Genomic DNA, 27,956 nt, shown 5'->3' with positions numbered 1-27,956 from the left:
ACATATATGTGAGATTTTGTTTTTTAATATGAGCGTATTATATAAGTAAACACCTGTGGTCATTTGTAAGGTCTGTGTTATGGCGTTTTCAACAAAATATTATAAGTGTCATACGCCATCTATGGGAAGAAAACGCGATGTTTACGACAGATTAAAAGTCGATTAAAATTACGCAGCAAAATACAGTACATTGTGGAAAGTGTGTTTAGGAATTAAATATGATAACCTTAGATGTGTCTAGAAATATGTTAGGATTCTGTACACATCGTAATTTTTATGCGGTTAACCTTAAAAATATTAAGAATTTAACCATTTAAGTTTCATATTAGTAGGTTTATTTTCAACATTTGGTCCTAACGATTTTTAGATTATGTTGTTTTGTTCGTTTAAAAGCTAAAAATATCTAAGAGACTGCACTAATTGTTTTGCTCGAATTGTATTATCTAAATTTTATGAAACGTAGTTCTTAAGTATTGTAAAATATAAATTTATTTTGATAAATATAAATTTGTACTTATTAGTATTTCTAGTTATATTTAGCGCCGTATCTCAAAATACGAGTGTTCTTAATTTCTACAACGTTGTTCTACGAATTTATGAAAACAGTCTGATCATCCTGTTTTTACTGGTGCCTTTACACAGATTCTCTTAATTCATAATGGTCCCCCACCTTCTTCCATTTTAGACTTCTTACTCCGATTTTTATCTCTATTAATTTTAAGAAATTCGATAAATAATTTTCCTGACTTTGTGTAGTAAATATATTTGAAAACTGTAGTTTAATTTATGTCTTCAACAACTTAATAGTTTATTTAATGAAGATAATACAAGTTGCCATAAGATAGGTAGCGTTATCAACGAAGGTGTACTAAATTTTGAAAGACGCTTATTCATTTACACTTGCATTACACTTTCATAAGCACAGTAAATTTATTAAAGGACAACCTACATGTTTGGTGAGAGTGTGTTCTCACCATCGCCAAGATTTAACAAAAAAACAAATACTATATTAAAAAAATTTGTCAATCTTACTTTGTTTGTAATGTTATGCACACCAATAATATCAATAATGGAAACCGTACAAATTACTTGAAGATTATTCTCTTTTTACCAAAAACAAAAACACGATATTTTAAGGTTAGCTCAGAATATAATTAACATTTCTGCTTTTTATCTAATAATTTTTAATGTTTTTCTAGAGTTTTGTTTGCATTTGTTTCTTATTAGACTGATTAACCGAATATAAGACCGGTTTATTCTATGAAATGTAGTCGTCACGTGTTCCGACAAATCAATCTATTTTTTTTTTCGTGCTATTTCAATTTAAATTTCAAAACTCTACTTTCTGTCCTATATAGTACAGCCCATATGTACATGACATTTTATAAATACCTAAAACTTAACTCCCTGATGAACTTTCTTTCAATTCATTGAAAGTGTTGTATAAGTTAGAACGTGGAGAATACATTAGTTGGGAAACAGTAAATATTTAAAAGATATTTCCTACTTAGGTAGAGATTGATTGAATAATGTCAAATAAATCATCATATTAGTCAACAGTCATTTTGTTTCGGCGTGATAGTTAGGACGCTGGTTTCGCGATATGTGGGTCACGGGCTCGGATATAGCGTTAAACATGCTTGCCCTTTCAGCCGTGAGATATTGTAATATACTATTTGTTGGTAAAAATCTAGCCCAAGAGAATGCAGTGGGTGCTGCCATTCGGCTACCTTCCTACTGGTCAGCAGTTCAGAGACAGATCCCTACAGCACCTTTTTCTTAAACAAAACCAACAATTATATATCAAACTTGTACACTGGGAAGTACTAACGATATTATGGAATTTCTATATATTGTAGTTATGATGCTGGGATTAAAACTTCTATCAGCTTCAGCGGCACAGTGGTATGTCTGCTAACTTACAACGCTAGAATCTGGATTTCGATACCTATGGCGGGCAGGTCACAAACAGCCTATTGTGTTGCCTTGGGCTTAAATTCGAAACAAAAACTCCGTAACTGCAGTGTGTCAAAAAATTTAGTCCTGGCACCGAGTCTTTAAGATAAGTAAGTACACATTGTCATGGTTCTATAAACAAATGTATAAATGGACGTTAACTTTTGTGAGAACAGATGATACACTATTTTATGGGACAAAGAAAGTGGTTTCCAGTAAACCGATGTGGTTAAAAATACTACTGTTTTTAAACATTAATATGTAAAAAGTTCAAAACATCTTCAGGTTCTAGTTTCACGATTAATTGAAGTATTATTTGTTTTCTTTTGTTTTTGAATTTCACGCAAAGCTACACGAGAGCTGTCTGCACTAGTCATTCCTAATTTAGCAGTGTAAGACTAGAGGGAAAGCAGCTAGTCATCACCACCCACCGCCGACTGTCGGGCTACTCTTGTACCAACGAATAGTGGGATTGACCGTCACATTATAACGCCTCACGGTTTAAAAGGCTGGCATGATTGGTGTGACGGGGATTTGAGCCTGGAACCTTCAGATTACGAATCGAGCGCCCTAACCACCTGGCCATGCCAGGCCTAATTGAAGTATTTAAATATTTTAAAGTTTTTGTAGAGTGTCATTGTCATGTCGCCGAATCGAAAACGCATCCTCAACATGCCTAAACCGAATTACACACATACTAGTGACACATACAGCTGAGTGTATTTGTATAGTTATCATCATTTTTTGTGTAACGTTCCTTATGCAGATAATTTTGTGTTCACGCATTAACTTCAATCCTAAAATTATGATAAATTTGCTAAAAATGTCCTTTTGAAAGCTTAACGGATTATAAGAGTTTATTTAAAATGGTTCACTTACACTAAATATTCTCACTTTCTGACACCACCAAACCTTAATAGATTAAACATCTAATACATTTCAAACGTAAAAAAATATGCATATTTCTGTAAAATGTGTTACAATATTTTTTATAGCATTACAGATATCAAGGGTTAAAACAAAGCATTAAAAACATAATCACTATTACACTACGTACTATAATGTTATGTAAAAAAGCAATTAAATTCGTAGTTCTTTGATACGGTGAATAACACTTGAAGAAGAATTGTTTCTCCAGATGTAAGAAAAATACATTTTAATTAATGTGTTTATAAACTTTTATATTTGAATTGGCTTCTGATAATCTTTAGTTTATTATTTTAATTGTATGTTTAACTTCGCTGTTGTATCATTTCAAGTAAATATAACGAAAATCGCAAGTGAAATATATTTCATCTACAATTGATTTACAGTTCCTACACATTGTTCAAATAAAGAAGTCTTAAATGGAAGTGATAATTTACATTTTTCCAAATTTATTATAATTGAAACTAGTTATTACACCCTTAATAAATATCAGGAAATTTCTGTGTACAAATATGTACAGCGATTCATCAGAAAGTTGGCTACCATAAAATATCTTACAAACACTAGAAAAATGAAGTAAGATAGTTACAACTGGTTACTCATTTGTCACTAAAACAATACAAGCAGTAGTTTGAAATTTTGTAACTGAATGAGTGAGTGTTTTGATACTACAGGTGTGTTTAATAATACAAGAATGAAGTTAAATAAGTTTAGAAGAATGTTTATGAAATTATGACATTGAACTACATATAATGTTTCCATAGGAATATTTCTTTATTAAGAGCTGTTACTTATCATATGATTAGGCACATTATCTACCACAACGAAATATACTGACAATCAATAATAGTTAGTTAAGTGTGTAAAATTGTTTTGTTTAGCTTGTATTAAAGTTTTCATCTAATTACTTAACTGTAATTTGCTAAACATTTCTGTAGATATTTTAAACTTATTTTCTTTTCTTTTGTTTCTAAATTCCAACTCTAACAAATAATCAAAAAATATTTTTGAAATCAGTAAAATCCAAAAGAGGACAGCACACGACCTACTATTTCTGCTTGTTTTATATGTTCTTTTTACTTTCTAATTTTACCATTCAAACTAGAATTGTTCAAATTTGATGCTTTTAATTTTTACAAAGAGAGAATGAAATATCTTCTGCTATGCAGACCTAAAGATTTGACTACTAAAGCTTTCTTTATGCACATAAGAGCTACTTTGTTTTTCGTCGTATATTTACCCAAAATGTTTTTTCTTTTGATAGTACATTGTAATTTTTTAAAGAACTTGGTTATTTATGGACCACAAATCATCCTTAAACATTTCCGAGAAAGAATTTATTTAACAACACTTTACATTTGAAAAGCTGATTCAAAATACCCTTATACAGAGAGTTGAAAACGTTACACTAAAACAGTTTTGAACATGCAATTCAGTGAGGCATTTGACATCTACAGCCGATATAAAGTCACAGTAAAACAGAATGTATCAGAACTTCATTTTCACATTTTTTTGGCACTGTGTAGATAGTGTTATGCCACTAAAAAGTTATTGATTTTAAGAATGTTGTATAACAATACCTTCCGACGTAAAATATTCAAACATTAAAACATAAAAACGTGTCCAGATGGGAAATTTAGAATTTCCAAGTCAGAGATATTCTATGTTATTAACGACAATACAAAGCAAAGGAATGTGGATCAACTTGGGACACCACAGCATTCAGAAAGAGACTTACAAGAAGCTGTAGTTTAGCCGTGGTAAGCAAGCGTAGCATCTTGAAACAGGTGAACTTCCACAAAGCAAATAGCAGTGACAAAGGCCGTCCACATGCTCAAGACAACAATATATAACATAATCAAGAAGAATCTCCGTCCGAAAAAGAGACAGTTTCTTCCACGATATATTCAATTAACTTTACACATCTCAAGCAGATAAAGAATGAAATGAGTATTCATGTTATTCCATGAAGAGATAATTCAAGATATACCAATTTACTAATCGCGACTTAACCAGACGCAGTGCCTATGGATATGTGTGTGACCAGACTGTTGAAACGAAGACCGGAAAATCGTCATCATCGTACACTAGATGGCTTACGGTAAGCGACAAACAAGCCACGATGCAGGGCTAATGTCAAGATACACAGTCATCAAATAGACCAAGATCGGTCGTCATGATATGGGCTTTCACGACGTAGTGAAGCACCAAAATCGTTTTAATAGAACACACTCAACCTCTGTACTCTACCTACAGGAAACTATATAAAGAACAAAGTACTCAATCACACATTTCACTCATACGCCACCATTACACAAACAAATTATTATATCAAGTGCTTCAGAACCATAATAAATTTTATGATAGCTTATTTTCAATTGCTTGAAAAAATAAGAATATTATAAAACCAGAGTTTGTTACAGTCGTAAATCATAGTAGATTTATATGTATAACAAACTTATATTCATAGCTGGGGCAAAATTGTTTTATTAGATTTTTAAGCATAATAAACGGTTTTACTGTCTTTATCTATTAAAAGGACGTTACACATTAAGTGATAGTTTTTATTTGGTCTGTAATTGAATTGGACATTGGATGTTATTTTTGCATTAATAATTGAAACTGGGTTTTACAAATAGGTTATCAATAAAGTTTTCTTTGTACTATTTTCTGACGCATAATTAAAAACTGAAATAACAGAGGCTAATCATTTTTATCAAAATGTTAGAGAAAACGACATTTAAACTCCAGATAATTATATAAGAACTTTTTATTTCAACCAACGTTTCGCCTTTTCATTAGGGTTAGTACATAAAACTGACTGATACTAGAATCTTCGTTAAATTATAAAACTGGTTGTAATGTTCCAGAGGGTAATCGTTTACACTATTATAGTTTGAGCGTTACATATTATTGATACTATTTGAAACATTATTTTTCCTTTTTTACAATATACGAGTTAAAAATTATTCTGTAACTTAATACTTGGTTTATAGACTACATAATAAGCCTATCCAAGCTTTTATTAGGCCATTTTAAATTTCTTTCATTACATAACTTAATAGTAAAATATTATTACTTTCTGCACCATTACTACCTTTAACCAGAATTTTATAACACAATCTTCTGAAGAAAATCTGTGTTTGATTTTATTCTTTATTTGAACTTCTTAAATCTATCTTATATATTTCCTATCATCTTAGTTACCTACAATTAAACTGAATATAGAACCCATATTATGTAAGATGAGAATGCACTTCAAAACTCACACCAGGTGCACCTTGCAAATATATTTGACATTGATGTCCATTGCAAATGAAAAAAAATTGCATTTTTCTTTCGGATTTACATTGTAAAATAAAAAAACAAAATATGTTTCAACTTATTATTTATTGGTGTATAAAGGACATTTTAATACTAGAGATAACATCAAATTGTTGTTTTTGTTTAGTCAGACATTCAGAGTTTCGCTTTATATCTTCCACTAAAACACAAACCTTAGCTTACAATACAAACCTTTAAACCTGAAGATCTATACTGTCAGTTTCAGTTTGTTTTAGAGGAACACTCCTGAAGAAACTGTAATGTAAAGTAAAACAGTTAGTGTCTAATGAAATAAAAACGATAATTTAATGTTATAGGGCCGTTTATTTCTAGTATTAAAATATGTTTCAACATTTTATTTGTGTGATGAATGTCTTCATGGCACTTAGGCCTAAGTTCTATATCTGGATTTATTCACAAGGTGCAGACTAATTAAATGAGGGTCGAGCAACACATTCAGTTGGCATGAACGTGCTTTATAGTCAGTATGAGAAAAAACAATAATATAATGGAAAGGTAAAGTGAAGAAAAAGAACCATTGGTCACTATTCAGTTCGTCACATCAAATAGCCGCAAAATAGCAAATGCTTTTCGTTAGTTTATCTCTCTTTGATTAACTTGTATTCAGGATCATTGATGAGAAGTGGAATTCTCCGAAACTATTATAACCCAATAACACACGTTGATCAAAGCGTAGATTAAACTGGACCTCTCTTGAAGTTAGACTTCGAGATTAAACAATTTTCAGAATATAAAGTTTATTTATTGAAAACAAACATTTAGATAAACAAAACTTTTGAACTTCTTACATTTTCTTTATACATCATAAAATAAGGTCTCTTGTAAAAAATGCACGAAAGTTTATGCAACGTTTTTTGGAAGCCTAAATTTCTTTGGTGTAAGTCTGACTACAATTATTTAAGCAAGCCTACAGGAACGCTAGGATTTATTTCAGGACCGTTATAGCTGGGGCATTTACATGAGCGACATCGTTATATCTAACTTTTTAAGAATTAACAAGGAAAAATAAAAACGTAATATGGTAAAATGTTGTTATTCTAATATAGAGGTTAAAATGCTGCAAACAGGAATACCACGAAAGGGGCATTATATTCTTCATATAAGGTTGTTTATGTCTAATGTTACTTGTATTAGGCTGTTTTAGGCCTTAGAGGGTTAAACATTGCGTCTAAGGCCTAATGCAGTAGTATCAAGTTCGTTACGTTTATTAGCCTTCATTTTAAATTTTCATGCTTTTATTCCCCCAAACATGAAATCATAAATTTTAAATCTAATTTGGTTTGGTATGTTTTAAATTTCGCGTAAAGCTACACAAGGGCTATCTGCGCTAGCCGTCCCTAATTTAGTAGTGTAAGATTAGAGAGAAGGCAGCTAGTCATCACTACCCACCGCCAACTTTTGGGCTACTTTTTACCAATGAAGAGTGGGATTGACCGTACCATTATAACGTCTTCACGGCTAAGAGAGCAATCATGTTTGGTATGACGAGGATTTGAACCCGCGACCCTCGGATTACAAGTCGAGTGCCTTAACCACCTGGCCATGTCGGGCCTAAGTCTAGTTAAAATTGTATTTTTCTTTATTTGCCTCTCTTGGTCGCAGAGAATTGGTACCAATGCAATTCTTACAGAGCATATTATAAATACTTAATAGGAATATTATGAACGATTTACTTTTTAAAAGAATGTTTGGAGTCAGCTGTTATGTGTAAAGATTAATACCACGCATATTCCAGAAGAAGTACAGTTAAGTTTAACTTAAATCAGGTCTTGTAGCTCTTTTTACACTATACTCTGACGTAGCACTTTAGAGTTACACAGTATATATCTCGTTAACGTTATGGATCTATACTGACTTTTGAATAAACATCATGGTTCCAGCTTTCTTTGTATTATACTTTATCTGGAGGCAATATTCGAAGGCAAAGCTGTCTAAAACCAACTTCAAAAAGTTGAAGTAATTAATAACTGTTTGTACATGAACTATACTAGACCATCTTGTTAATTGTCATTTAAATCGTGTCCTGACAAAAAGTGATAAAACCCTATCAAAGCCTAAATTCGTTAGGTTTTCACAGTTTTATTTCGAAAACAAACCTATCATAGGTACAAACAGATGGTGATGAACTGTTATTTTGTTAAAAACACAATTCTCAAACTTTTAGAAGCAAAAGTAGGAATATTAGAAAAACATTTAGCAATTAAGAACAGTAAAATTCCAGTAGGAATCTCTGCAGGTTTAGAAGTAAAACTCTAGTAGCAATCTCTGCACGCTTAGAAGTAAAATTCCATTAGGATTCTGTGCAGGTTTAGGACTGAAACTCTAGTAGTAATCTCTGTATGTTTAGAAGTAAAAACTCTAGTAGTGATATCTGTATGTTTAGAAGTAAAACTCTAGTTGGACTCTGTGCAGGTTTAGAAAGTCATTTACTCTTCTGTAAACTAGCACCGTTTAATACTGAATAGCAAGAATGTTCTATGAAAATTAATATTAGTTGACAGGTGTGAATGTGTAACCTATAAGCGTGTAAACGTCACTCAATCAAGTCATCACATTTTATACTTACTGATACCATTATTAACAATACTTGTACTAACAAAATCTCCTCAAAACATATTAAACCATTAAAGGAATCTCTTTACACGAATAACCGATCCAAGTAACCTTGTTCTGCATGTGTAAAATATCAGAGCCACTAGTATACTACCAGTTCTAAACACATGCAAAACAAACTGCAAAGCTAAATGTGGGCAGATTTCATCGGTTGTTTTGTAGTGTTATCTCATTCATCACAAAATTACATAAAAGTTTCAGTGATGTCGAGAAACCCACTTGTTGAGAAATTTATATGAAAAAACGGCTCGTTTGGGTTGAGAAAATATTTTACATAGAAGAGCGAACAACGTATCGACCTTCTTCGGTCATCGTCAGGTTCACGATGACCGAAGAAGGTCGAAACGTTGTTCGCTCTTCTATGTAAAATATTTTCTCAACCCAAACGAGCCGTTTTTGCATATAAATTACATAAAAGTTTGCCCACTTCTGAGTGATTTTTCCTCACAAAGAAAGGTTTAACACGTAACAACAATGGAAACAAAATGAAATAAATTCATTTGTACCATTATGCATGCAGTTTTACATAGGTGTTAATAATCACAGTTTCTACGAACGATTTCTATATGGTAATACAGCATCGTGGCACTCACTAACGAAAGGTTTGGTACTTAGGGGTTTGGTTCACGGCGAATTTCCGACTATTCGGAAGTGCGTTGTCGCCATCATTAGATAATATCTAATTTTTACAGGCTATAAAATCAAAAGTCACCAAATTTCTAGAAAAAAGCCTTTAATTATCTCCTTAGAAGAGGAAAAAAACTCTCACAGTATCACGTTTAAAACAACACTCCAACCGGAGCAACATTCTCATTTACAAATTGAAGACTATGAGTACAAATGAGAACTATCCAACCAAACTATGCTATTGCGATAAAATTGAATATATCTTATGCTATTGTAAAAAACAAACAAAATAACTAACTAAAGAAAGTCAAACGTCACTATTCACAAGTTTCCAGTCCCTCGAAAAAATCATTTAGAATGACAACAATTCCGTTACACTACATACTTATTAAATACTAACAATGTAGATTCAGTGGATTTTAGTAACACTGACATGCTTAAACGTCGCCTTAAAGCAGACATACACATAAAATGAAGGGCTTGTAGAAATTATACTGAGATGTGAGATCTAATATCGAATTCGCTGCTCTTCCAAGGTTAGTACAGAACGTGGAATATCGTTCTTATAAAGCACAATTAACCCCAATAAAACAGTTACTGCTTAAGCGGTGTTTGTGGTAGTAGTGCCTTTTTCATATTGAACATATACAAACAACAATATTGCTCTCATCAATAAAACATCCAAACCGATTTTGTGGTGATTTTATATATATATATAAATATATTAGAAAATCACTACGGTTCACAATATATATATAAATATATATATATATATATTAGAAAATCACTACGGCTCACAATATATATATATATATATATTGTGAACTGTAGTATCTGTCCTAGCGTTCGTCTGTCTCCCCTTTAAAAAGCTTCGCATGCAGGCAAAGGTCAACATTCACTTCTGAAATGAGGGTTTGGTGAATTGGTTTGGGGTTTTATGGCGAGAAGAAACTAGGCTATATGCGCCATACATCCGGTAAAATTATTAAAAATGTTTGTTTTGAATTTCGTGCAAAGCTACACGAGGGTTATCTGCGCTAGCCGTCCCTAATTTAGCAGTGTAAGACTAGGGGAAAGGCAACTAGTCATCACTGCCCACTGCCAACTCTGGGGCTACACCTATACCAACGAATAGTGGGGTTGACCGTCACATTATAATGCCCCGACGGCTGAAAGGGCGAGAATGTTGGATACGACGGTCCGGCATAGCTAGATGGCTAAGGCACTCGACTCGTAATTCGAGGGTCTGTTTTCTTTTACAATTAAAAACTTAAATAGCGTTAAATCCAACTTTTATATCTAGTTTACAACAGTGAGAGAGAAAGTACAGTTATACAAGTTTTATAACTTTCTGTAGCATAATTTAAATTATTATAACTCGCCAGAATGACTAACGTAACAGGTAAGTTCAAACATCAGCGTCAGTCACCTGAAGTTGGTTTTTCCAGTTCTAATTTCGAGTTATTTGACGTAACGGTCATTTTCTAATTTCATATCGAACTAGTTATACTTTAATTCGTAAAAAGGAATCACATTAAAAAGGGTCTAATTTAAGAATTAAAAACCTAAACAGCAATAAGAACGTCAATGGCCTTTAAACAATTAAAAAGATTTGTAAGGTGGACAGTGTTACCATCACCAATGACACTATCCTGCGTTATGGATAAATCTTGGGACAAAACATGTATAAAATGGTGCCGTCGTTGAGAGTCATAACGACAGCAAGACAGTAAAATTTGGCTTATTGTGACACTCAGGTCAGTCTAGTTAGGACAACGTCCTCTTTCAGACACTTACGGAAACAAGATGGCCAAAGTCCAATAGATGATTTTATTTGAAAAAGCTTGTTTTCACGTTGCTCACTCCAAGTTGACTGCCAACTAGCACAGAGCCGAGTCTTGAATACAGGACCACAGTCCATGCATGGAACAGGCACAGCAGTGATAGTGACAGACCAGACAGACTTAGCTGCGGCGTCGATGATCTCGTTTCCACGATTATCAACGTGGCCTGGTATCCATAAAAACTGGATAGAAGTAGATGTTAAAGAGAAATGGGCCAGTCAGTTTTAAATATCCGCGAGACCAGAATGAGAACTAACGTGAAACGATTCCAAGGCCAATAGAGAACTAAGCGAGTCAGTATAAATAGTGCAATTCGAGTACTGCTTAGCTTCTACATGATCCAGGACAAGAGAAATGGCATACGGTTCAGCAGTGGACACAGATGCTGTAGAGGTGATTCTAGGTGCAACCACAGAACCACAACAAACCATGACAGAGCCCACACAGTCACCTGATTTCGAACCATCCATATAAATGGGAATTGCTGGATGGTTCGAAAGGTATTCAGCAAACAAAAGATGGTACTTTCAATCGGGAGTGTCTGCTTTTCTCAGATGACTTAAAGAAAGGTTATATTTGGGGATTGTAATAAGCGACGGTGGGATAAGGTGAGCAGTGGATACAACAGCGATATCCAAGGATAGACCCAATTCATCCATCCATGCCTGGTTACAAAGGCCAAAAGGAACTATGACAGATCGTCTGTTTTGAAAAAGCATGACCCACTGAGGAAAGAAAACACAACCCCAGGTTGGATGCCAGAGCCAATGTCCCTGATAATCAATGGGGTCCAGCATCTTCAAGGCCAAGGCTCTAACAGAGCCATAGACCAGTGATAAATAGTGTAGTTTTGATCAATTAAGAGCATGATATCTTTAGCACAGAACATTGATCTGCTCCCCAAGTGGTGGAAGAGAGAACATGGAGGATGTTCAGTGCTCTTGTACATTTGAGTCTTGGATGGTTCATGTGTGATATAAAGGTCAGCTTACGGTCAAAGATAATCCTCAAGAACTTTGTATCAGAGACTACGAGTAGCATAACTTCACCGACACGAAGCTGAACGTGAATACACCGCTGGCGACAACAATGCATGCAAACGGTTTCAGAAAGAGAGAGAAATTAAAACCATTTGCTGTGGGTCCACTTCAGTGAACGATTGAGGACAGTCTGTAGCTGCTGCTCAATATGCCTCATGTTCGACAGCTGACATGAGATGTCAAAGTCGTCAATGTAGAGCCCGTTTGCAATAGTAAGAGGAAGTTGTTAAGTTAAATGGCATTAATCTTTATACTGAAAAGTGTGACACTCAAAACACATCCCTGAGTTACACCAAGTTCCTGTAGAAAAGAACGGGAAAGTGTTGAATCCACATGAACTTGAAACTGCCTGTCCATTAAAAACGTTTTAATAAAAATGGGCAAATGACCACATAACCCATATAAATGGAAGTCTCGCAAAATGTCATGCCTCCATGTGGTATCATAAGCCTTCTCAAGGTCAAATAATATTGTCGTTTGAGAAAGGCTTCTCTGATTGACGTTTCAAGTCGAATCAGGTGGTCCATAGTGGAGCAGTCATCAGAACCCACACTAGGTGAATGAGAGGAAGTTATTTGATTTGAAGAACCAAACAAGACGAGCATTAACCACCCTCTCTAAGGTCTTACAATGACAGCTCATAAAAGCAGTTGGACGGTAGTTTGAAGGAATATTGAGATCCTTCCCAGGCTTAGAGAAAGGTAGGACAATAGCCTAGTGACAGGCGTCTGGAAAAACATTCTCCTACCAGATCCACTTAAAACAATCAGAAGAACAGAAAGAGAAGCAGGAGATATATGGTGCAGCATCTCATAGTGTATATCATCAGGTCCAACCGATGTACTACCAGCCAGATGAAGGGTCAAGTTTGAGTTCCACCAGCGTAAAGGGGCAATTTTAATCATAGAGACAATCAGCTTGAAAGAAAGAGATGATCGCTCTGCCCGAGTCTTGTTGACTAAGAAATTGGAGGATGAAGCAGAAGTGCTACAAACTCAGCAAAAGCTTTCACCTGGGGTATCGGCGATGCTCCGTGTATCAGCTACTTCCTGGCCATCAGAGAGCAAGATCGAGAGGGAGACAAAATTATACTGCTTACTGACCTTTCGAATCTTGCACTATATGACTCTGGAACTGGTGGTTGAAAATATGCTGGTTGTGAACTTTTTCAAAGATTTCTTCTGGTTTTGTCGTCTCACCTGCAGAGCATGTGCATGGACCTGCTGGATAGAGATGCAGTTCGAGAGTGTAGGATACCTACCGTTTTGAGCCATCCGTGCCATGTGGCAAGGATGATTCCACCACGGGCGAGGATATCGTAGAAAACGTGTTGAAGTTTCAGGAATACACTGAGCCTGTATAATACAGTCAGTCAGTGCTGCCACGCAGTCGTCTATTGATGGCTTACAGACGATGGTAATATCAAGTTCTGCAAGAGCAGTAAAAAGAGCCAGTTGGCTTGATCCAGCTTCTACCGGGGTTCGCGGGTCGGTGGCATCGACTACGACCAGTCTCTCTCAAAATGATAAGAAAGCTTCGTGGGTTACTGTCAATCCTCCATGAAAAGTGGGAGAATAGTGAAGAGGAGCAAATTAAGATATCAATAGCAGCAAAGGACTGACTAGATGCATGAAAATAAGTATAAGAACCAGTATTAAAAAAGAAAGTTTGTGATCTGAGAGCATACGCTCTACAGAGCGTCCTTTCCCATCAATATTAGTACCTCCCTAGAGGAGATTGTGTCCATTAATGTCCCCCAGGATTAAAAATGGAGATGAAAACTATTCAATGAGAGCATCAAGGTGTGATTGATCACAGGTTTCTTCAGGAAACAGGTAGAGAGAACAAACAGTCATGGTACGACCGAAGGAAACACGGATGGCTACGGCTTCCAAGGATGTGCTGAGTGGTAAAGACAGTATGGGTACATGCTGATCAACCAACAGTGCCACCCTTCCATGCACTCGTCCATCGCATAACCTGTCTTTTCTGTACAAATAAAACTGCCGAAAGGTGACTGTACTGGAAGGTTTCAGAAATATTTCTTATAAGTAAAAACATACAGGAGGTAAAGAAGCAATCAATGCTTTAATGTCTTCCAGATTAGAACGTAAACCTCTATGGTTCCATTGTATCAAAGTGTCCATTTTTATTTATGTGTAGGAGAATTGAGTGGAGCGCCCTTCTGTTTTCGACCACATCTTTTTCTTTATTTTCTTTATCCGAGGGAGGTCTGTTGACCTCCATTGATCCTGCCCTGGGTCAACTAGGCTGGTTTCTATCGTTGGAAGAGGATTCCAGCGATTGAGGACGTGAACGAATAATCATTTTGCATCTTGGGACGGGAGAATAAGATGCAGCCAAGGAAATGCCCGTGCCCAGAATCAGAGGAAGTGGATCTTGGGATTTACTGGAATGAATGTTACGGACAGAGAAGGGTGTTGATGTTGATTCATCAACTTTTTTAACCATGGAAGTAAAAAATGATTTGATATATATATAATGATTACTTTAAAGGCACAGAGAGATCCGTCTGCATCCTACTGTAGTAGTGGAACGAAGTACAGCAGCATACGTTCAAGATTAAGTGGTGGACAATAACTTTCGATCGCCAGGTTAAGTAATATTTTGAATCGTTTTGAAACACTTTACCTCTGTTTCTTCCAACCACTTAAGGCAGGAACGAAAGTAGAATGGGTGACAGCCATTACCATTAACGCAATAAAGATCTATTTCACACTTACAGGTATCGTGGTCCTTGCTACCGCAATGAGCACTCGTGATGGAACCACTATATGATGTCTTAGTGTGACTAAACCGCTGACGTTAGAAACATCAGAAGATTTGGAATATATGGCCGTACCTTGCAATAAGATAACATGCCTGGATGGTGGAAGGTGGACGTGGTGATGTAAATGTTAAAATGAGGATATTGGTCAGCATCATAATTTCATCTTTGCGAGTGGAGATACGCCTCACTGCAAAAACCCCTTAGGTGAGAGACCAGCGAGAATCTCCGACTCGGGGATGTTCTACAAATCCCTCTAAACATTTTCTCGTGACGAATTCAAAGTAACATAGGGAGTAACCTCAATGGGTATAACCCCAATCTCTTTCTACTGTAAGAGGAGTTCACTGTGTTGAGGTATGGATGTTTCCACCAATATGTCACCAGAGCGAAGCTTTTTGACTAACTTTGGAGAGCCAGCAAGTCCCTCTAATCCCTTCTGAATAAAAAGGGAGACATTTGCCCTAAAAGTTTGTCTGAAAAAGGATGTAATATAATAAAATGAGGTACAGGTGTTACGTATGTTGAAAATTGTTGCTCAGAATCTTCTAGAAGTGGTCATTTACCTGTGGTCTGTTTTTTCACTGTTTTATTTAAGTTTTTATTTTGGGAATCAATAATAAAGAAAAAATGTATCTGTGCCCACTGACTTCACCCACCATGGAACCCTACGAAGGGATGCACTATAATCCCAAACAAGAACATTGCAGCAACGCCAGTTTCGTGAGAACTATACCCAAATACTAGCATCAGTTGAGAACATCCAACACTGGTACTTGGTTGACTCTAGCCCAAGTGGACCAGCCTACTGACCCTAGGGGGCTATCAGATGGTCGCCCGTCTACAGAAATTCAAGGCCAAAGTGGTGTGTTAGGGTTGGACCCCTCAACCACCAGGATCTTCTCCACCCCTTCACGGGTCGCCACGCACGGCAAACACGTGGGTGGATGTTTAGATCGTAGAGGAGGTAAACTGAAAAATCAGAACTTTCTCTGGGAGGTCCCCTCACGAAGTACAGGAATCCATACCGAGGGGAAATCACGGAAGAACAGGCATGAATATATATAATGTTGATGTCAAATTTTATTTCACTATCAGGATATTGCACACTAAATTGTTATGTATTAATCACACAATGATTCATATTTCAAAATGTGACGCAACTTAAATAATAAAAATGTAGATTTACTATATATTATAGATGAGCGGTTCTTAGCGTGACTGAAATTCTCAACAATTACTTATCACAATGGGCAATATAAGTTACTCAGAGCTTTAATTCTGAGGAAACAAAGAGTGCAACACAATTATTTTCTTTAAAGTCCATGAATATTTAAACTGATAGATTGATTTAAACTTTTCTCGTCAGTGGGGGCAGGAACATTTGCTTGTTATCTATAGGTTGAAGTAGGTGGACATTGTTTCCCAAGGCGTTCAGCATAATTGTGTAATACCAGTTCAGTTTGGTTGCGAGTAAAAATCCCTCATGGTGAAATGATGTTTGAACACAATGAGACGTAAATGTAACATACTTCAACGCTGTGATATCTTATTGTTATAAGCAGCCCAAAGAATACACCAGTCAACTCTGATGGTTCAGTTTTCAGTCTAAGGTTTCACTCTGTTATGTTTGTTTGCTTTTAATTTCGCGAAAAGCTACACGAGAGCTGTCTGCGCTAGCCGTTTATAATTTAACAGTGATAGACTAAAGAGAAGGAAGGTTGCTAGTGATAGTTCCACTCACCCCCAACACTTGGGATACTCTTTTACCAACGAGTGGCCTTCACATTATAATGCCCCACGGGTAAAAGGAAAAGCATATTCGACGAGGAGGATGCAAACTCGTACATTGCGAGTCGAGTGTCCTAACCATCAGGCTATGCCAGGCCTTTGAAAGGTATGTGCGCTAGTTCTATTTACTAAAAACTTACGGAGATACAAAAGAGAACTACCTCATTCTCTGGTAGTTAATCCTTTCAAAAGTTAAATAATTTTATAAATATTTTTAAACAGAGTAAACTTACAATTTACTTCAAGTCATGTAGTATTAGTTCAAACCGAAAACAATTTGCTTTAGACAAATGTAGAATATTTTTAATCAATTACATTTTAAAATTATAAATAGCAGTAAATTCAGTCTAGCTGCGGTTGAGAATGTCTCTACTGGAGTTTCTTTTACGGATATTACACATTGTTTGATGTGCTATTGTGATAATTCTTGATCCCCATTTCGTCTAACGGTTTCCTAGATTCTGCAGACACACAAAAGGAAAGTGACACCAACTAACCACTTGTCAGTCCCATTTAAAGTTCTTTTACAGGTGCTGGATGAGGCAATCAAGTTTAATAAAGGGTAGAATTGTTACACAATGACGTTTCTATGAGGAACTTCTCACTCCTTTGTAACAAAGTATGAGAGCCACTTAAGTCAACCCTTCAAGAAAACATCTGCACCATAAGACTCTTTGAATAGCCTTACGTCACTGATGTTTGTTGCATTAAAAAAAGCTTATTGAACTTAGCCGACCTTTCAGAATTACCCAATGCTACAGTTTATTAGGACACCTGTGCAACCACAACAATAAAGCAATTCAATGTTTTGAAAACAAAACGTATTATCAATTTTTTTTTTTTACTTTTTTATTTATAATACGTACACTGGCAATGCATAAGTATTACTTCTGGGCGTAATGTAGAATGTGCTTCTGAAAGAAAAGAACGTCTGTTTACTCATTAAGTTCCCAATTGTCTTGAAAAACATGCCGGTTTAGACAACGTGACAAGAAAAAAGTATTTTGGTCGTATTTGGGCTTTCCTGAGAAGCCCAGATAAACAAAAGTTTGTAAAGGCACGGTAATATTTCCGGTAATTAAAGTAAAAGATCAAAGTTGCCATAAAACACTAAAGAAGATGAATTCTCTTTTACAACTGATCGTAATGATAAGTTTGCACAATAATAGTAGTTGAAGAAACAGGTGCAAAACATTTTTTTTCAGTGTTTCCTTCGGGTATAGTGGCATATCTTTCAAGTTCATGTGCGCGTGCACAAATTCGGAACTTGCATGCCCCTCTTTTCTCTCAGGTGACAAAATCAACCATTTTATGATATAAACTTACAATTCGTAATAATTATTAAGATAATAGGAAAGCAAAAATGCATGAAGAAAATACATTAACAACTTGAAGATTAAATTTAAAGAAAGTAATAACGAATATTTCTCCTAATACTGTGTGTATAATGAGCAGAACCGTTCTGGTTTTTTTTTCGTATTTTTACAATGTAAATGTCCAAAGATATGCAAGAATAATATAAAATAATGCATTTAATTTTAACTAACTTTCTAAAAGGCGACTAAAAATACGCAATTTCAATGAAATGAATAATATTCATACAAACTGGTGATTTTTATTAATGTTTGTTGAGTATCAAGTCACTAAATTAATTCTTGTCACATTTTTACTTTTGAGAGCAAAATATGACGCCAAATTTGTCCATCTTTTTGTATATCTGTATACTTAATCAACCGAAGTTTTTTTTTTTTTTTGATGTAGGGTCTGATAGCAACACTATATCTATTTAGGTAAATTTATTGTGGATAACTTTAACGCAGCTTACAGTAAGGAATTATGAGTATCTGGTACAAATCAGCAAAAGTATCAAATGTTTTATTCTATGTATTTGGATAACGAGTTTTCTTTTTCCTTTCTTGATGCCTGAAATTACATACGGCGTTTTTGGGCAAATTTGAATTATTAGAAATTCAATAGAAAACTCACCAGAAATGTCTAAATATATGAGAAGTAACTACAGATTACAGGAGTCTATTGAGGTCTGTAAGATTTTTAACGTTATTGTATGAGCTTTAAATTTAAGAATACCAATAATTAGAAATTGAGAAGGCTCATAATATAAACAATTCTACGAACGTCCAATATACAGATTGATTTAGAGACACGTTATGAATTCAGCAATATTCCAACTAGAATCTAACTTTCATTAGCTTTTATTCAATTACTATTTGCATACAAAAATCAAGAAACAAACAAAGAAATATTCTCTATCAAATGAAGATACGGAAATACAGAAATGGGAGATTTACTTTTCAACAACATTTTTCTTACATTAAACAGCCAGTTATGCTTTTGGGAAAGGTGTTAACATAGAAATTAAACGATAAACAATGTACAATATAATTAACAAGTAACGTTCTGGTTTATGAACATTTCAGTTTTTTTATTAAGCATATTTCCATAAGTTGGAAGACTGGTAGAGTTAGCATGTAAAAAAATAATAAAATATATACGTGACGTTCATACTGAAATAGCCAAGCCTAAATTACTGCATATAAAATGTAAGCTTCCATTTCGGGATTCGTAAGTACGTGTTTCTCTATTTCTTCAGCAACCTTTTGTGACGTAGGGGAAAAAAATCTTATTTATGTAGATGAATGAACCTCAGACATAATATGAGCCTAAGGCATAAACTGTAGTACTGTATGCGTGATGAAAATATTCAATTGATAATAAAAAGAATACCCTCTAAACATCTAATAACCTCATCAAGGTCAGTCATTTAAACCACTTATAAGTTGCTTGAAACACCAACGAAACGACAATAGGTAATATAAAAACAGCATTTATCTATCAGTGAATTTGAATCAAATCATTAACAAACTGAAACATTGTTTATTTTAAACACAAAATAGTTAGTACTCTTTCTTAACTAACGTAACAAAATTTCTGGTTCAAATAATACGAACAGCTCATAGGGAAGCTTGAAAAACACAGAAGTAACGAATTACTTTATTCCTTAAAAAATGTTTAGAGGATTATTACTTGTACACGTAATTATATAAAAAAGCACCGGCTTCTTTAATGAAAGGTTCTTCAAGGTGAGAACGATTGATGAAGGCCTAGAGTGAAGGAATAATTATGACAGCGTCGAAAAGTCGTTATAAAAGTATTTAAACACTTCTTTTTATTACAACAGCAGTTAAAAGTTTGTGGAAATACTGAACATGTAAACTTGTACGGAGACGCGGAAAACAATTGTAAACAGTAATCAAAAACGTACAAGAAAGTAAAAATAGCTGCAGACCACAAAGCTTCAAGGTAATACTTAATACGAATTTATTTATGGTTACTCTTGTTATTGAGGTGTAGAAGATAGTTCGAGAGTTGGGTTTCAATGTTTCTTACAAAACGCATTGCAACAGGTACAGAACAGCATCCAAAATCTCCCGAAGAATGTACTCAAGGTAAGAACGAGGTATACACACGATTTTTAGTCTCTAGGAGATTCTAAAAGAGATCGTCTTTCAAAATTCGCTCAGTAACCTTTAAATAATACATCTGACTTACTTTTCTGTCACAGAAACCTTCCTTTGAGTAATGTCAAAAAATAAAAGAATAATTTTCTTCAGGGGTACCGTTTAATTCAACCATGATTTACTGATGTGAGATCAGAATTACCATTCATTTTTTTGTTAAACATAAACCGTAACTAATCATTTCATAATCTTTTAAATTTTAAGAACAATCAAACAAAAGCTGGGAATGAAAAATGTAGTAGGCAAAATATATTTTCACTTCTTGCGTTCGTTTAAAAACATATCTTTCTAATTAGAGAAATATGATTTATAATACTTATCACCGCTATTTAACTAACGTATACAGCACGAGACAAAATTATTTTTATTAATTTAAAAGGGTTCAAACTAATTCAACTTCACAGTTTATCGTTTTCATATGCATGATGAATATGTTATAAAAGTTAGTAACACTTCCAAATAAGAGCAACTACATACGGGTGTAAGCTACTTCATTCCTTGCACACTGTCTACTTTTTCCTTTATATTAATAACAAATCAAATATTGCTTCGAAATAAACCTAATTGATGTTTGATTAAGTGGAGCAGTGATGGGACACTGGAGACTCCCCACATTATGTATTTTAGCTAAACGCTTACATTGGTTAAAGAATAGGAAAATATTGTGATAAAAACGTACTAAGTTTTATACCGTAGAACATGTCGTGAATTGTGTATCACAGTTGCTAAAAATTATTTCATTGATCTGGAATTAATACGCTTGTAAACGTGTAAGTACAGGAATGACTAATAGAAAATTATATTATTAAGGTGTTACATGTGTTAGACCATGTTTTGCTTGAACTTAACTGCCATATACATATTAGCTTCATCAGGTTTATTAGGTCAAAGTTATGACCAACATTGTGTAACATAAATGTAGTGAGTGTCTTGCTTTAATTACATCAAATAATAATGCAGTAACATTTCCTGCACATTTTTATACCGAGTAGCAGAATACATAAATAAATATTACCATTTTCAGGCAGAAGGGTTCTGTTTCGATCTACATTTAGTGTGTTTGATGTTTGCTTTTGTTACACGGTATTTCAATTATTGTAATAAATGTTTAATTACAACTATCTATAAAATCATGTACGTGTAAGAAAATTATGAAACTTTTGACAACAAGTGTTACACAAAGTATTAAAAACTAGTTATGAAGATGTCGAAGACAGTTAAAAAATAGAAGTCGAACTGTTAATGAAAATGTTTAAAAAAGCTGCATTACCTAAGCAAACTTAATTTTATGAACAATCCTAATCGTGACAACGGAATAGTTGTTAGAACACTTATGAAAAATACAGAAAATAGCTGAGGCAGAAGAAAGAATCTTTACATTACTTCAATGATAACGACTACTGTGAAGTGTTGATTATACTATGTAGTAACATATTTGTTACGAAAACATCGAAGAGAGTTACAGAAAAATACACACAAAACGTTAAAAACTATAAAAGACGAATGCAACATAGCGTTCGTAAGTGTCTTTGGAAAATACTGAAAACAGAAGTCCTAAGATGGACTGGAACTGCAGTTAAATGTTTCTTAAAAAAATATCGAATACGGATTCAAAACAATGGTCAAAATATTTCTATAAAATACCAATGTCGGTTGTAGTATATGGCAATTAAAAATAGTGGATATGGCTGTAGCAGGTTAACTAACGTATTCTATTAAAAAGTTCATTAAAAAGTATAGAAAAACAGGAAAATAGTGTTATCAAAATGCCGAAAACAGTTGCAACCTTGTTGCAACCTATGAAAGTTGAAACCTTGTCATGACACGCCGAAGATTTCTGGATCCGGCTCTCAAAATGTTGTTGTGACAACTTTGAAGACTGTAATAAAACTTTAAAATGTTCTTACCAAAATTCTCTTATTAGTTGCAGTACAGTATTAAAAATATTTGAATCGAAGAATTCAAGTCAACAGTGTTTAATTTTTGTCGGTTGCAAAAAAACAAACAAAAACAACAAACAGCATAAATATGAAAAGAAAATATTATAAACAGCAACTGTATCGTCAAACTATAATTTCGAGAATACTAAAGCTGACAGCTGAAGATCAGTCAACATCTTATGAAAATAGTAAAGAGAGGCTGCAAAAGAAAGCAGTCAAAAACAAATTATGAAAATGGTTTCAAGACACTATTCGATAGCTTAATTTGTTTAGAAAACGACTGCTATGGATATTTCATAAAGTTTCAATAATACCAGTCTAAATACTGTGACATAAAAAATTGCCACGAATTACAAACAGCAAACACAACACAGTTTGAATTTTACAGTATGAAAATCATAAACATGTCATGAAAATAAATGAAGCATGTTCAATAACTGTCAATGGTTTGTTGTGATGCGATGTAGGACTGTAGTACTCCATGACACAGGACATTTAAAAAACTTTAATTGTCAACTTTCTTGATATATAGCCTGGTTGTTAGGGCGTTCGACTCGCGATTTGTGGATCGTAGGATTTGGGGGCGTTATAATATTATGGCCAATCCCACTATTCGTTGGTAAAGAGCGGTTCAAGAGTTGGCAATTGGTGATGTTGACCAGCTGCCTTCCTTCTAGTCTGTTACATCAGAATTAAAGACAGCTACAGCAGATAGCCATCGAGTGGTTTTACCCGCCGAATTAAAACAAAACAGAATCCTTCATGTATTTACAAAAGCAGCTACCCGCTTTTTGGTTCTACACATTTTAGTAAATAATTAAAATGGTTTCTTTGATAAAAAGAATAAAAAATAACATTCAATCATACAAAAAAGTAACATTTAAAAATCTATGCAATGCCATTGTTTGTCCTTATTAAAAAATAAGTGCATTAAGTTTCCAGGCGAAAAATTATTCTGGCATTATCATCTGCATCCACTTTCTCTTCCCAAATTTTTAAAGTTAGGCCTAATCTGTATTAACAGCCTAGTTATAACTTTCCCCGACATGACTGTAGTTAAAAAAAAATTACCAGTTTTAGTAATGTATCATGGACATGAAAGAACTTGAAAATATTGTTTCAATAAAATGAAAACTGCTGCAGATACAAATACCTGGAAGGAATAATACAGAGGCGGAGATCAAATGATTCTGCAAGTTCATAATACGTGGAAATATGTACAACAAAAAATATTCGATTTCTTGTATCGATCAAAATCTGGAGCAGTTCGACAAAAACTTTCAAAATCTTCTTCGACCAAACATCTTCCAATTAACATTGCGTTATTGTTGCACTGACCACTGTGAAAAGTTTACCATTGATAATATATAAATATATGTATGTATATATATATATATTTGATTGTTTTGTATAAGTATTGCTACTGAAAGTATTTAACGATACCTTCATGACGCAGGCACATGACGTTAAACAAATATAACTTTCATTTCGATAAACGTTTCTCACATTACTAATTTGTTATACGTTATAATGGTGTGTGTGTTTTTCATATAGCAAAGCCACAAAGGGCTATCTGCTCAGCCCATCGAGGGGAATCGAACCCCTGATTTTAGCGTTGTAAATCCGGAGACATACCGCTGTACTAGCGGGGGGCCGTTATAATGGACACACCTTTATAACATGTTAAAATTGTAATTATGTACGAGTGTTTTAGAAACACACAAACACGCGTGGGCATACATACATACAAATACACGTAGTAAAATGAACACTCAAAAGACTAGCAAAAATATTTGTTTATTTGGAATATTAGCGCCAAACTAAACTTGAACTTTTAATGTTAGCCGTCCCTAATTTTGAATTAATAAACTAGAGGGAAGGTAACTAATCAGCCACTTTAAGGAAAGCATCGGTTCTGTTGATAATTCCCTGTAAAATGTTGGATTCTACTACTGTCAATAGGCCCCGGCATGGCTAGGTGGGTTAAGGCGTACGACTCGTAATCTGAGGGTCGCGAGTTCGCATCCCCGTCGCATCAAACATGCTCGCCCTTCCAGCCGTGGGGGCGTTATAATGTGACGGTCAATTCCACTATTCGTTGGTAAAAGAGTAGCCCAAGAGTTGGCGGTGGGTGGTGATGACTAGCTGCCCTCCCTCTAGTCTTACACTGCAAAATTTGGGACGGCTAGCGCAGATAGCCCTCGAGTAGCTTTGCGCAAAATTCCAAAACAAACAAAAACAATACTGTCTATAGCAACTTGTTCCATAAGCTAGTTAGAGAAACTAAAAGCAGAATAAAGCGCAGAGAAATTTAAAGACCCTTTTCCTACTGACACCCCCTCCCCATTTCGTTATTGTAGTCTTGCAAACTTCAACATTATTAACTAAAAATACATGTTTCTTACCCAACATAATTATCTCAATTACTGGTTTCGTTGGGTTTTTTTTATGATTAATGTTTACTAATTATTGTTATTTATTTGCACTATTACTTCTTAGTTATCTCATAATTATATATATTATCTACTCAAAAATAATAATTTATTCTGACATAAGATCCCAAGGATGTTTGAGAATATAAAAATAATATTCTTCTGATATGAGTGTATATTATGCAAGAAATATAATTATATTCTATACAAAATTATTAATCAAAATGTATGATTATTTCACTGATAAAAATATACGGATTGGATTACCATTCCACTTTTCACTACATTACCAAAAAGTCTCTCGATCTTGAAAAGTAATACAAACAATTTTCTGTTCCTCTTTAAGTTGTTATTGTAATTTAATGGCGGACGAGAGAATATACAATGAAATATATTCTTCAATTGCGACACGTGAAATGTTCTTAAACGTAAATTAAACCATGATTGATTATATATTTTCTTGTCTCAATAATAGATGTTTGACTTCTTGACTGAGATGAAAAGATTCCAATATAGTACCTAGTGTAAGCACAGAAAACGTCATGGGAAAAACCATACTTTTGTGGTCATATATTTGTGTCAAACATCACGTGAAAAGGGATAACAAACACTTCCAAACAATAAAGTAGTGTTATTAATAAAAGCTACAATGGTCAATAAACAGCATAAAATTACAGTACTATTATCGAGTTACAGACGTATGCCATATTATATTACACAAATATTTTGTTTTATTGTTTATTATATACGTCATTTAGGTAGAAAATTGTTTAAGTGACATCGAAAATATAAACTGAAGCTAAATAGTAGCAGCAAAGTTCACAAATGAATCTTATACAGAAGTCTGTAATGTGAATGGGTATAACAGTATCTTCTTCCTGTTAGGAAATTAAATTTTACGTAAGGGGTTAAAACAAAAAGCTAATAAATAACACAGTATGAATAAATACTACAACTTTAACACATCTAATTATGAGGAAAGGTTGCAAGTTGTCTTTTAACTCTAGACTGAGATACAAATTTAAAAGCATTCGCATAAACATACTCAAGCTAAAAGAAAGATTTGAACACTTGTACCACGACCCGCACACACTAATTGCTTCCGAGTGATACGTGGTGCATTACAACAGAACTTAATTATTAGTAACTTCTGATAAAAACTGAGTAAGCTATATACACCTGAACTCATACATAACATAAGGCAATTACGGATATACTTGTTTTAACAAACGATTTAGGCTTACAAATAAAGTTCGCTTAACTAATTAGTTGTATTGGTGGTTTGTTGATGTAGTAATTAGGAACAGTATGACGATAAAAAATTCCTTATAATATAAATTTGTCTAAACCTGAACGCTGAATAAGAATTTTAAAAAATTAAACGCCAGAAATAATTTACTTAAAAACTCCTAGTAACACGACTGGAATTAAAGTTGGCCTCCTAAAATATCTGTTAGCAATAATACTATTTTATTTCAAAATAATCAATTTTAGATTAAGAAACATTTTCTAAGTTATCAAACCTATAAACATTAGTGTGCTTCACCCTGTGTCAAGTATTGCCTAATAAGCGAAGTGACGAAACTCCACTGAGGTTATTTTTTCACTTACCTTAATAACTAATAACAACTCAAGTTGCACGTCTTTTTGTATCTTCCCCCAAAAAGAAAAAAAATGGGAAAAATAAACGTTTTTAAAATCTGCTTACGTATGAAACTGACACCCTATGTAATAAGAATGCAAAATTTAATTCTTTATTAGCTAAACAAATTATAGGAAAGCTTTTTTCGAACAACATTCAGTTTTTACATACATAAAATTTTTATTCAATTGAAAATGTTATCAATATTAACGTATATTTCTACTGAGTTTAGTTCAGCATATTCTCTATTACAGTATTCTTCAATACAACACTTAGAATGTATAAAGCGTATTATTAAATTACGAAATACAAATTGCAGTAATTTCATACTAACGAATGCTATAACACTTGTTATTTAATCTACAATTTTGTATGATCCGAACCTAATAATTTACCTGGTAGAACTGACCACTACCATGACAGAAAGTTTTATCCAGTGATAATCAAGTGTTTCATCAAATAATATTAACAACCTTTTCTTCTTTTTTCTTATACTGAATATTGCCATCTATCTACTTCAGAATCAGTTTTAATTTATTATTATTATTTTCATAATTACCGATTCACTTAATGACTTGTAGAAAGTGCTTTCAAACTCACACTCGTTTTGTGCAAGTTATAAATTGCAAGCCTAAAATTGACATTATACCTCTTAATTCTAGAATACTAACTGTTATTTCATACTATGGAAATGATTTTCTGCTAAATTCTACTGTTTTATGTTGATGAAAATGGTTTACATGTTCACTTTTTTAGAATCAAGTTCTTATCTAACTCAAGCTTAGTTAATTTTTGTGGTATGGCATATACCTTCAAGCTTAAATTAGAATGGAAGTATATACAATCCATGATTAGAAAGTTTTGCTAAGAATATAACAAACATTAACAAACGTTAGGCCTAATTATAAAAAATGCATATAAACTGTAATAATTTTTCATACCCATCTCATCGCGCTCATTTATCTCCTTAAAAATAGAACATTATAAATAGCGGATAAGAATCATAAATTTGACTTTTTTTTTGATATTCTAATGCTATAGTTAAAAGTAACATCAAACAGATAAAATGTTTAAGTCCTAAACGTATCTCGAGATAGTGACGGTGGTACTTCAAAACTAACTTGCTCATTGACTATATTTGCTAGGCCGAAACTCACAAAAGTACTTCAAAACTTGCTCATTGACTATATTTATTAGGTTTAAACTTACAAAACCGTAGGCTTTGCTTTTTCATTTACATTTGCCAATGATATTCTTTAATAAAAAGAGTTCGACTAAATAACAATGCAAGGAAGTTGTATTATATTTCAAAGAAAGCGTTGAGTTCAGTATAGTCCATTATTTATCTTTTTTGAGTTTCTAAGCTGGCAGACTTTTCGTACTTGATAACATGTTTCTTTCAAATTGTGTTTTAACTTAAAAGTAAGTCGCAATTTGGTAGTTAATTAGCCGATCAAGAATCCATAATTTTA

General features: G+C 33.8%; 1 protein-coding gene across 1 annotated transcript in view; it reads left to right on the top strand.

Moving 5' to 3' along the window:
- Positions 1 to 16,921: 16,921 nt before the first annotated feature.
- LOC143253143 (uncharacterized) overlaps positions 16,922 to 27,956 on the top strand; it is a 28,432-nt gene continuing 17,397 nt past the window's right edge. Inside the window, exon 1 of the mRNA XM_076506493.1 lies at positions 16,922 to 17,037. The gene's annotated coding sequence lies outside the window, so the exon portion shown is untranslated. The remainder of the gene's footprint in view (positions 17,038 to 27,956) is intronic.

Source organism: Tachypleus tridentatus, chromosome 1, assembly GCF_004210375.1.
Source record: "Tachypleus tridentatus isolate NWPU-2018 chromosome 1, ASM421037v1, whole genome shotgun sequence".
Lineage (NCBI taxonomy): Eukaryota > Metazoa > Arthropoda > Merostomata > Xiphosura > Limulidae > Tachypleus > Tachypleus tridentatus.
Note: the sequence above shows the minus strand (reverse complement) of the source record. Positions and strands in the feature narration are given on the sequence as shown.